Below are 9,907 nucleotides of genomic sequence, written 5' to 3' on the forward strand. Positions count from 1 at the left end.
CTACATAATCACAACCATAATATACTTTAATCACACAAACTAGACTTTATGGTAAATGGTAAATAGTGTCTTATATAGCGCTTCTATCCAAAGCGATTTACAATGTTGATTCCCATTCAAACACACACACACTCACACACCGATGGTGTTGGCTGCCATGCAAAGTGCTCACCTGACCCACCGGGATCAACTTGGGGTACAGTGTCTTGTCCAAGGACACTTTGACATGGAGCCAGGAGCGAGGATTGAACCACTGACCTTGTGGTCCATGGTCCATGCTACACGATCTGATATTTTGGTGATACGTTGTCTAGTAACATTTTAGTGATGTGTTTCGTAACAATGACAACTCATGATTTATGTTGATACAGTAAACAGGATACAGGATATGTAAAAATATCCTCATTTTGCTCACAGGAAACATGACATGTTAAAATTACTTTGCTTTGAAAAACAAAATTGGGTTTGCAGTTTAGTTGTATAGGAACGTTATTTTTAGCAGAAAGGGTTAAGTAATGAAGGTGGTCTAAAATACAATAAAATGCTGACTAACATCCTTTCTTACCTAAATAGATGTTATGATGGACGAAATATATAATGCTTTAATGTCGTTAATTATTTGATACTCACCTGCTTCTGATCCTGGTGTTGGTGAAGAAAAGCATGAAACTACATGGAAGAAAGCAAAAATTTAAGTAAAACGGAGAATTTGAATTGTATTTTTGCCTTAAAACTAGAAAAGTACAAAACAAAATGAAAATGAACTTTGAGTGTAGTTTAAGATGTACTTTCTACTCAACTGAAGTAATGTATTTTCTGTACCTCTGTGTTTCCGACACTGCAGTATTCCCACCACCAACAGCAGTACAGCCAAACAAAACACTGTGAAGATAATCGATAACAGGACGGAGAACTGATTGGAGCCGGGGTGAGGACTAGTTGGTGTCTCTTGGCCATTTTCGGATGTTGTTACTTGAGGAGCAGAAGTGTAATCTGCTGTAAATTATTTTTAATAAAGATAGTACACAAAGATAATAGTAGAAATATGAGTGAGGAAAAAATCCAGAAAGAAGATGATAATAAAGACCTGTTAAACAGAATAACTCCTTTCTTCATTGTTCCTGAAGAGCAGATGGAACATTTTTGGTGATAAAGTAAAATCTATTTATGGATATATATTTTGTTTGCTCATTTTTATGTAAGTTTTTTCTTCGATTTTAAAACACATTGTAAATATAAACACCGTAAATTCAAGCAGTTTGATTTTACAGTATTTTTGTACTTTATTTTTTCTTAAACAATAAGATAGTTTGATAGTAAATTTGGTTCTAACATTAAAGGACTCCAGACAGTGAAGTGTAATTATTTCAATGCCAATTAGGTTTTTAATGCACGAAATTTTATAATTTCAGACCAAGGTTGCGATGAGATGAGCTTTTGATGAGCAATGAGCAACCTTTTGATGACCCTAAAATTTAAAGTCTTGTTACAAATATTGGAATTGTAACAATAAAAATTTGATATTTTCCTTCATTGATCAGCAAATACTATGATTTATTTGTCAGAAACACTCATATGTCTCACCTGTGACAGTCAGCTGGGCTTCTTGTGACTCTTCATGAGATACAGAGATACGACACTTGTAGGATCCTTCATCAGATGTAGAAACCTTGTCAATAATCACTTCGCCTAAATATCCAGTATTAAATAAGATGCCATCTTTGTAGAAATCACTTGGCAGGTTGGGGAAAGATCTTTTTCTACAGCGAAGAACCACATTGTCTCCCTCCTTCACAGGAGGAGCAGGACTCTCTAGAATCATATCACCAGCTGAAGATCAAGGACAACGAAATTTTTACTTAAATACAGATACAAAACTTGTCCTGTAAAAAAAGTATAAATCTAGCAATATACTATGTCCGTCAAGATAGAACAAACTGTACCAGTGATGGTGATGTTGATGCTGTTGCTTCTTTCTCCCTCTTTATTTTCACAAAAGTACTGTCCACTGTGTGATACAAGGGCAGGTGTGATGTTTAAGAATCCTGCTGATGTTTCCCACTGAGTAAGCTGTGAGGGAAGCTTATTCAGAACTCTCCATTCAGTTGGGCCATGAGACCCTGCACAACGTAATGATATGGATTCATAATCAAAGAACTGCAGTTTGTTTGGATCAATACGCAGAAAAACTTCACCTGTGACCAAGAAAAGAAAAATTAGAGACATCTTCCTAAATTATAAATCAACTCTTCAAGAAAATATGCTGCAAAGATAAAAAGAGGCCAATATGACACATCATGTGTTTAAAATAACACATAATATTTAAAATCGATTGCAGCAAAAAATTGGATTTCTGCCTAAAAGAAATAATACAAGATTGTATAGTGATTAAGACATCTAGTTATTATGTTTGGGCTAGTAATCATGCAGGCTGAACCCGGCATAAGACTAAAAGTAAATCAAAATCTGAGAACAGTAAATGCAAAATTCCGCACATGCAAAGTGCAAGAAAACCTAAAGGTTAATCTGTACAAACATGGTGGAAAAGAACAAATAATTTGTGTTTGCAGGTAGTAAATAGATTTAAACTTACCAGCTTTCTGAGCAGAGTAGCTGCTTTTACCTCGAGCAGTGAGCAACAACAACAGATTCAACACTAGGGGAAAGACAGAACAGTTAAATATCAGGTTTATAGTAGATGTCTGTACATACTGTATGAATTTACACTGAACTGCTGAAAAGCAGATGCTGTACATACAACAAACAGAAACTAAATTTGTTATTATCTTAAAATACAGTCCTTACAGCAAACATACACTTCTGTTGGGTGCTATCAAGGATTCGGATATATTATAATGTTAAATATTAATTCTCATATTACCAATGTAAACACATAGTGTATCAGAAGAGTCTAAGTTTAAAGTCAGTTAACTCCAGATAGTACTCACACAATATGAAGCAGAGCGATGTCACCTCCATGTTGTCTCTCTGCAAACTGAGCAGGTGACTGAGTAGAAGTAAAATAAGTGGTTGTTGAAGGACTTCCTTTTTTTTCAGCAGGATACAGGCCACTGCAGTTTATAGCAATATAACCTTTTTTTTAGATTCAGTTGCTCTGGGGGAAATTGTTCCTGTTTTATTACATTAGTAAAATCACAACCCCAACCTAATTCCACTGAGGTCAATTTTTCTTTATTTCTCCTAATCACAGGGTGCATGAAACTGACTCTGTGACTTCCTGGGCAAGAAATGAACACTGATCCACTGTGGCCAATAGAATGTGAGCTTCACTAACATAATTGACTTTATAATTCCAAAATTTACCAATCTACCAAACGCACTCCCAATATTAAAAAAAAAATGCTGAAAACAGAACTATTCCCATGCACTTAAAGCTATATTAAAATTTTAAAAATAAATAAAAAACTTCCTTTCTCTTCTTTCTTGCACTTGCATCTCGTGAAATGTGAACTCTCTGATAGGACTTGATGTTACCATTTACATTATGTTCATTAAATATGCATCTGACACATTGAAATACATTTACATTTACATTTAGTCATTTAGCAGACGCTTTTATCCAAAGCGACTTAAAAGTGGGGTACAATGCAACAAATATATCAGCAGAAACAATCTTTGGCTGAATAAAGACACCAACTACAGAGACAGTTCAACTTTAACAAGTTTATATGGAATGAATGATTATAAGTTACAGCTTAAACATTTGTCATAAGCAGTAAATGCAGTGGTCAGTTCTGACAAACAATGAGAAACTGCTGGATGTACTGGGAAAAAGGTTTTACTAAAGCACTGAGATAGTTATACTTAAAATCTAAAAACAGAATGCTGCATATTGATGAGACAAAAAGCTGAAAACCTGAGAGCCTGCACACCATAATGATGTGGATTTATATTCAAAGAACTGTAGTCTGTTTGGATCAATACGCAGAAAAATTTCACCTGTGACAAAGAAAAGAAAATTTGACACTTTTTCCCAAATTAAAGATTGATTCTTTAAGAATGTGTTGCATACTGAACGTGCAGCTCTTCCTTAGCTGTGGCTAGATGCTGAATGTGTGCCAACACAAAAAGGTAAGAGAATTTACTGTTTAGCTAGTGCTGTGAAGAAAGCTTTCACATCTGGAGCTGATAAGGACACATTATGTGTCAAGTGTATTTGAAACACCACATAACATTTAAAATAGATTGCAGAACCCTGAATCAAATTGAAATCACATCATGTCAAACTATTATGTATCACCAAAAATTTGGATTCCTAACTAAGAGAATTAAAACTAGATTGTATTGTTATTAACAACTGTAGCCATTAGAACTTGGGCTAGTTGTCATAAAGTATGCATTAAACTGTCTCTCTTTGACTTCCTGGGCAAGAAATAAACAACGAGCTGGACTGCGACAGGTTCCTTACTTCTCTGTGCTGATAACAGTGGAACACTTGGAGACCTATTCAGAATATTTGTTACACTTCAAAAATACATGTGTGTATGTGTAGGCTTCAACTGGATAGGGAGGTCCCAATCAGGTTTTGTCCATGATCCAAATACTTTTTTATTAATAGCAGTATATAAAGACATCTCATCTATCCATCCAAGAACAGAACTCGTCCTGTCCTGTCATTTAGCTATAGCAAATGTACATTAAATATGTGTCTGACACATTGAGATACCCGCTCCATCTTACTTAATCTGACACACTATTTTTCAGCACCTACTTAATCCAAATACTCAAAGTCCAGAAAGTGTATTACATTTATAAAAATAACAAGCTAATGAAAACATTAACTGGGACAATGTGGCTTTTGAAATTGAAATGACTGGATTCTACAGTAAAAATGCATCATTCTACTGGACTATATTAATACTCAGTCCCACTGCAGTGGTTCTACAGAGATACACAATAAAGCATCATCTCACACAAATAATCTTTGGCTGAGTAGAGACACCATCTACAGAGAGAGTTCAGCTTTACCAACACGTTTTTATGGAATGAATGATTATTAGACACAGCTGAAACCAAAAGCAGCCAACAACTTTTGTCATTATAACCACTGAATGGTTACAATGGTCAGTTCTAAAAAATGAGCCGCTGCTGGATGCAGTATACTATCAATGTTCACATTCTATGCTTTTACTAAAGCACTGAGATAGCAGTACTTCTTCCTTCTTAATACTAAATCAAGAATTCTGAAGAATGATACGATTTGGGCTATAAAGCTAAATGACAAAGAAATAACTTGATTGGTAATTGAAGGTCATATGTTCATCAAAAAGCTGAAAAGTGGGTGTGTTCACTTAAAAAGCTACACATTACGGTGGCTGCTTAAAGTATGTTTGCATTTCTTTATTTGTCTCGCACAGTGTTTCATCCTTCAGACAGGTGTTTGTCCCGACAGAAACCTGGAAAACACAGAATTATACAAGTCAATAAGGTTAGTAGATTAGTTATTAATGATGCTATTTATGTTTGTCAAGGCACATATTGTATATTTCTAAAAGCAGGATTAAATAATATTAATGCAGATAAGTACAGTTGGCTGATCAAAAATGTCTGTCTGAACTTCTTTTGGTCATAGTAACAACACCAAATATTCCAGTTATATCACAACCACATAAACATGTCATGTGGTTAACTTTAAACAACCTAACTCTTCTCTCTCTTTTTTTTTTTTTTTGCCCACCTAACAGCTACACCTGTTCATAGACTGAACCATAAGAAGAAAACTGCAAACACCAATTTCAACACAAATTATTTTTGTAGTTTAAAGAAAACCATACTGCGTATGCATTTAGATTAAAAAGGCCACCCATTTATTTTATTTACTATTCACATTCCAATATAAAATAATGGGTTTTTATACTTATTGAAAGTAGTGGCATTATCTTGATATACAGTGACAGCCTCTTCCTGAGACACTGCAATACTGATATTCTGTATTAGTTACTGTAGTAATGAAGGTAGATTATGGTACATTAAATTGCTAATTAACATACTTACTTACTGAAATAAATTTTGTAATGGAAGAAATATACAATGTAAATGCTTTGCGTTGTTAATTGCATGATACTCACCTACGTCTGATCCTGGTGTTGGTGTCTCAAAAAAAAAGCATAAACTAAGCATAAACTGTTAAAGGAAAATAGAATTACAATGAAATCAAAGTAACAACAGAAAAGATGCTTGTGTTAAAACCAAAAAAAAAAAAAAAAAAAAGAAATTATCATGAACTTTAAGTTCAACATACTTTCTACTACTCGCATGTACTCTAATTTCTATACCTTTGTTTTTCCGACACTGCAGTAGCCCCACCAGCGACACCAGCAGAGCCAAATAAAATATGGTGAAGATAATCCGTAACATTTCAGAAAGCTGAAAAGAGCCAGGGTGAGGAGGGTGAGAAGGACTCTCTTGGCCATCTTCAGGTGCTGTCACTTGAGGAGCAGGAATATCTGTTGTTGAAATTTTTAAATAAACATACGTACTTAATATACGTACTTAAATACAGGTATAGAATGAATCAGGGATGATGTGATAAAATAATAATAATTATTAATATACAGTTAATGAAAAACAGAATCAATAAGACAACTACTACAGAAGAACAGACTCAATGATACCATGTTAATTAGCAGACAATAATAAGTTCATAATTCTCAGTTAAACACAATAACCACTTTATTCAGCAATGGTTCCTGATTAATGATGAGCAGATACAAAATTTTTGGTGATGGAAGAATTAAGGTAAAATATTATTTAAAGCTTTAGACATGTGGGTTGTTCGTTCTGTTCAACTGTGTTTGTATTATGTAGTCAATAACTTCCTGATGACCCTAACATTTTAAAATCTAATTACAAATATTGAAGTTATAAAAGAACAAACTGAAAGTTTCTATTTGATGAATTACTTCACAAATTGATCAGCAAATAAGATTTATTTGTCAAAATCACTCACCTGTGACAATCAGCCAGCTTTCTGCTGATTCGCCACCAGATCCAGAGGTACTACATTTGTAGAATCCTTCATCAGATGTAGAAATCTTGAGAAAAGTCATTTTGCCTGAATATTCAGTTTTAACAAAGATGCCATCTTTGTAGAAATCACTCGGCGGGTTGGAGAAAGATCTTGTTCTACAGCGCAGGACCACATTGTCTCCTTCCTTCACAGGAAGAGAAGGACTCTCCAAAATCACATCACCAGCTGAAGATCAAGAACAAACAAAGTGAAAGAGAATTTCAAATACAAAACTTATTGTATAAAAAAAAAAAAGGTATTAATCAAGCAATAATACAATGACCGGTAAACAAAAATAAAACAATTATAAATAATATTATGTGTTATTATATTAGCAAAAGGCCACAATGTCAGGGAAAGATTCTTAATTCTTAGCTGTAAAGCATTAAAATGTCTCGACTTAAACAAACTGCACCAGTGACAGTGATGTTGATGCTGTTGCTTCTTTCTCCCTCTTCATTTTCACAAAAGTACTCTCCACTGTGTGATACAAGGGCAGGTGTGATGTTTAAGGTTCCTGCTGATGTTTCCCACTGAGTAGACTGTGAGGGAAGCTTATTCATAACTCTCCATTCAGTTGGGCCATGATACCCTGCACAACGTAATGATATGAATTCATATTCAAAGAACTGTAGTTTGTTTGGATCAATACGCAGAAAAACTTCACCTGTAGCAGAGAAAAAAAAGACCATTATGACATAATGTGGCATTTCCATTTAAAATAACACATCGTATTTCAAATCGATTGCAGCAAAAATTAGGTTCCTGAGAAATAATATAAGATTATATTGTGATTAACGGCTCTAGTTATTAAGCTTGGACTAATTATCGTGTAGTCTAAACCAAAATCTGGTGCCTAATTTAACACTGAATCCAACATATCTCACATGCAAAGTGCATGAAAGTCTAAAGGTTCATAAGGTTAACATGAAAATATACATATACAACATACATTACAAAACATTGTGGAAAATAACCAATAATTTGTGTTTGCAATTGTGTTTGCAACAACTTACCAGCTTTCTGAGCAGAGTAGCTGCTCTTACCACGAGCACTGAGCAGCAAGAACAGATTAAACACTGGTGGGAAGATAAAACAAAGCTGTGTATCAGGTTTATAGTAAATGTCTGCATATACTGCATATACCACTGAGGCTGATTAGCCTCAGTGGTATGTGTATATATATATATATATATATATATATATATATATATATATATATATATATATATATATATATATATATATATATATATATATATATATATATATATATATAGATATATATAGATAGATAGATAGATAGATAGATAGATAGATAGATAGATAGATAGATAGATATTTATATCTAATCAGTTTTAATGTTAAATATTAATTCTCATATTAATATTTAATATGAGTAAATACATATAATAACATTATATGAGTGTGTCAGTGAATGTGATGACAAATTAGAACAATCAAAGTTTTACTGAACTTGATTTGAACTTAATTTGAAGTTCAAGCCCATTTAATAGACAGTATATCTACATCAGATGAGTCTGAGTTTAAACCCAGTGTAGGATCAGGTAGTACTCACACTTGATGCAGAGCGTTGTCACCTCCATGTTTTCTCGCTGAACAACTGGGTAGAAGTAAAACAAGAAGTTGTTGAATAACTTCCTTTTTCTGTGCACAGTTGAGGCCACTGCAGTTTTCCTACGTTCGGTTGCTGTGGGCGGCAATGTTACTGGTTACATAGCTAGTTAACTGTCACTGGGCAGGAAGACTGTGAAACAATCCAATTAAAAATGTTAGACACAGTGAGGGACAGTTCAGAATACGCCACAATCAAAATCTTCTATTTTCTTTGTGGTTCTAATTCCAAAATGATGGTTCTCATCCATTAAATTCTCTTTTATAATACAAATAACAACTTGTACAGGGTAGTAGTTACGGATGTCCGGATACTACTTTTTCCCAGACTGACTACGAGTACATTCAAGTACTTGTTGATAACGAATACAAGTACTTAACAGTGTTGCTTCTTATATTGTTGCTGGACATTAAAATTCTCATTATCCTCAGCAGTTAAGCAAATGTAAAATTAAACTAAATTATGGTGAATTCTTATGATAAACAAAATATGGTTTAACCCTAAAACTGTGGAGGTTAACGTGGTATTGGGTGCAGTACACATTTACATTTAGGTACAAGGCAGCAAAAAATCTAAGTGAAAGAAAAAACATCAAAGTAAACCCTAAAAGTTGTTGCCTGTATAAAGTCACTCCCATGGCTCCAAATAGTGACACTTCTAGAGAGTCCAACACGTAAAGCAGGGGAACAACAGCACAGCAAACCGTGGTGTGTAGAGAGCAAACTAGCTCAGCCACTTATACAACAAGTTTGACTTTATCACACAACACACCTGACACTTTTCTCCACCCACTCCTTTCTGCTTGCACACGCCTCCATCTTCAAAGCAAATACTGCATCTGTTGTTCTCTTTCTGGGCATGAAACCATATTGCTGCTCACAAATGTTCACCTCTGCCCTTAACTTAACTTCAACTACTCTTTCCCACAAGTTCAGGTAGTTTTAGCTCCTCACCTGAAAACTACAAAGCATTCTTCCTTTTTCAACTTCCATCACTTCGTCCTCTGCTCTGCCTCTGTCCTCTTCATCTTCCTCACCACCAGCATCATTTTACACACCACCATCATGTGTTGTCTGGCTACACTCTCCCCTACCAACACTTTACAGTCACTGATCTCTTTCAGATTACAACGTCTACACAAGATCATGTCGTCCACCTGAGAGCTTCTACCTTCGCTCTTACACATCACCCTATGTTCCTGCCTCTTCTGGAAGAAACTGTTCACTACAGCCATTTCCATC

General features: G+C 34.6%; 1 long non-coding RNA gene across 1 annotated transcript in view; it reads right to left on the bottom strand.

The window, feature by feature from the left end:
- Positions 1-1,048, bottom strand: part of LOC137137584 (uncharacterized) — a 44,820-nt gene extending 43,772 nt beyond the window's left edge. The window contains exon 1 of the long non-coding RNA XR_010915754.1: positions 823-1,048. This is a non-coding gene — a long non-coding RNA (uncharacterized lncRNA). The remainder of the gene's footprint in view (positions 1-822) is intronic.
- Positions 1,049-9,907: the final 8,859 nt, after the last annotated feature.

Source organism: Channa argus, chromosome 12 (assembly GCF_033026475.1).
Source record: "Channa argus isolate prfri chromosome 12, Channa argus male v1.0, whole genome shotgun sequence".
Taxonomy (NCBI): domain Eukaryota; kingdom Metazoa; phylum Chordata; class Actinopteri; order Anabantiformes; family Channidae; genus Channa; species Channa argus.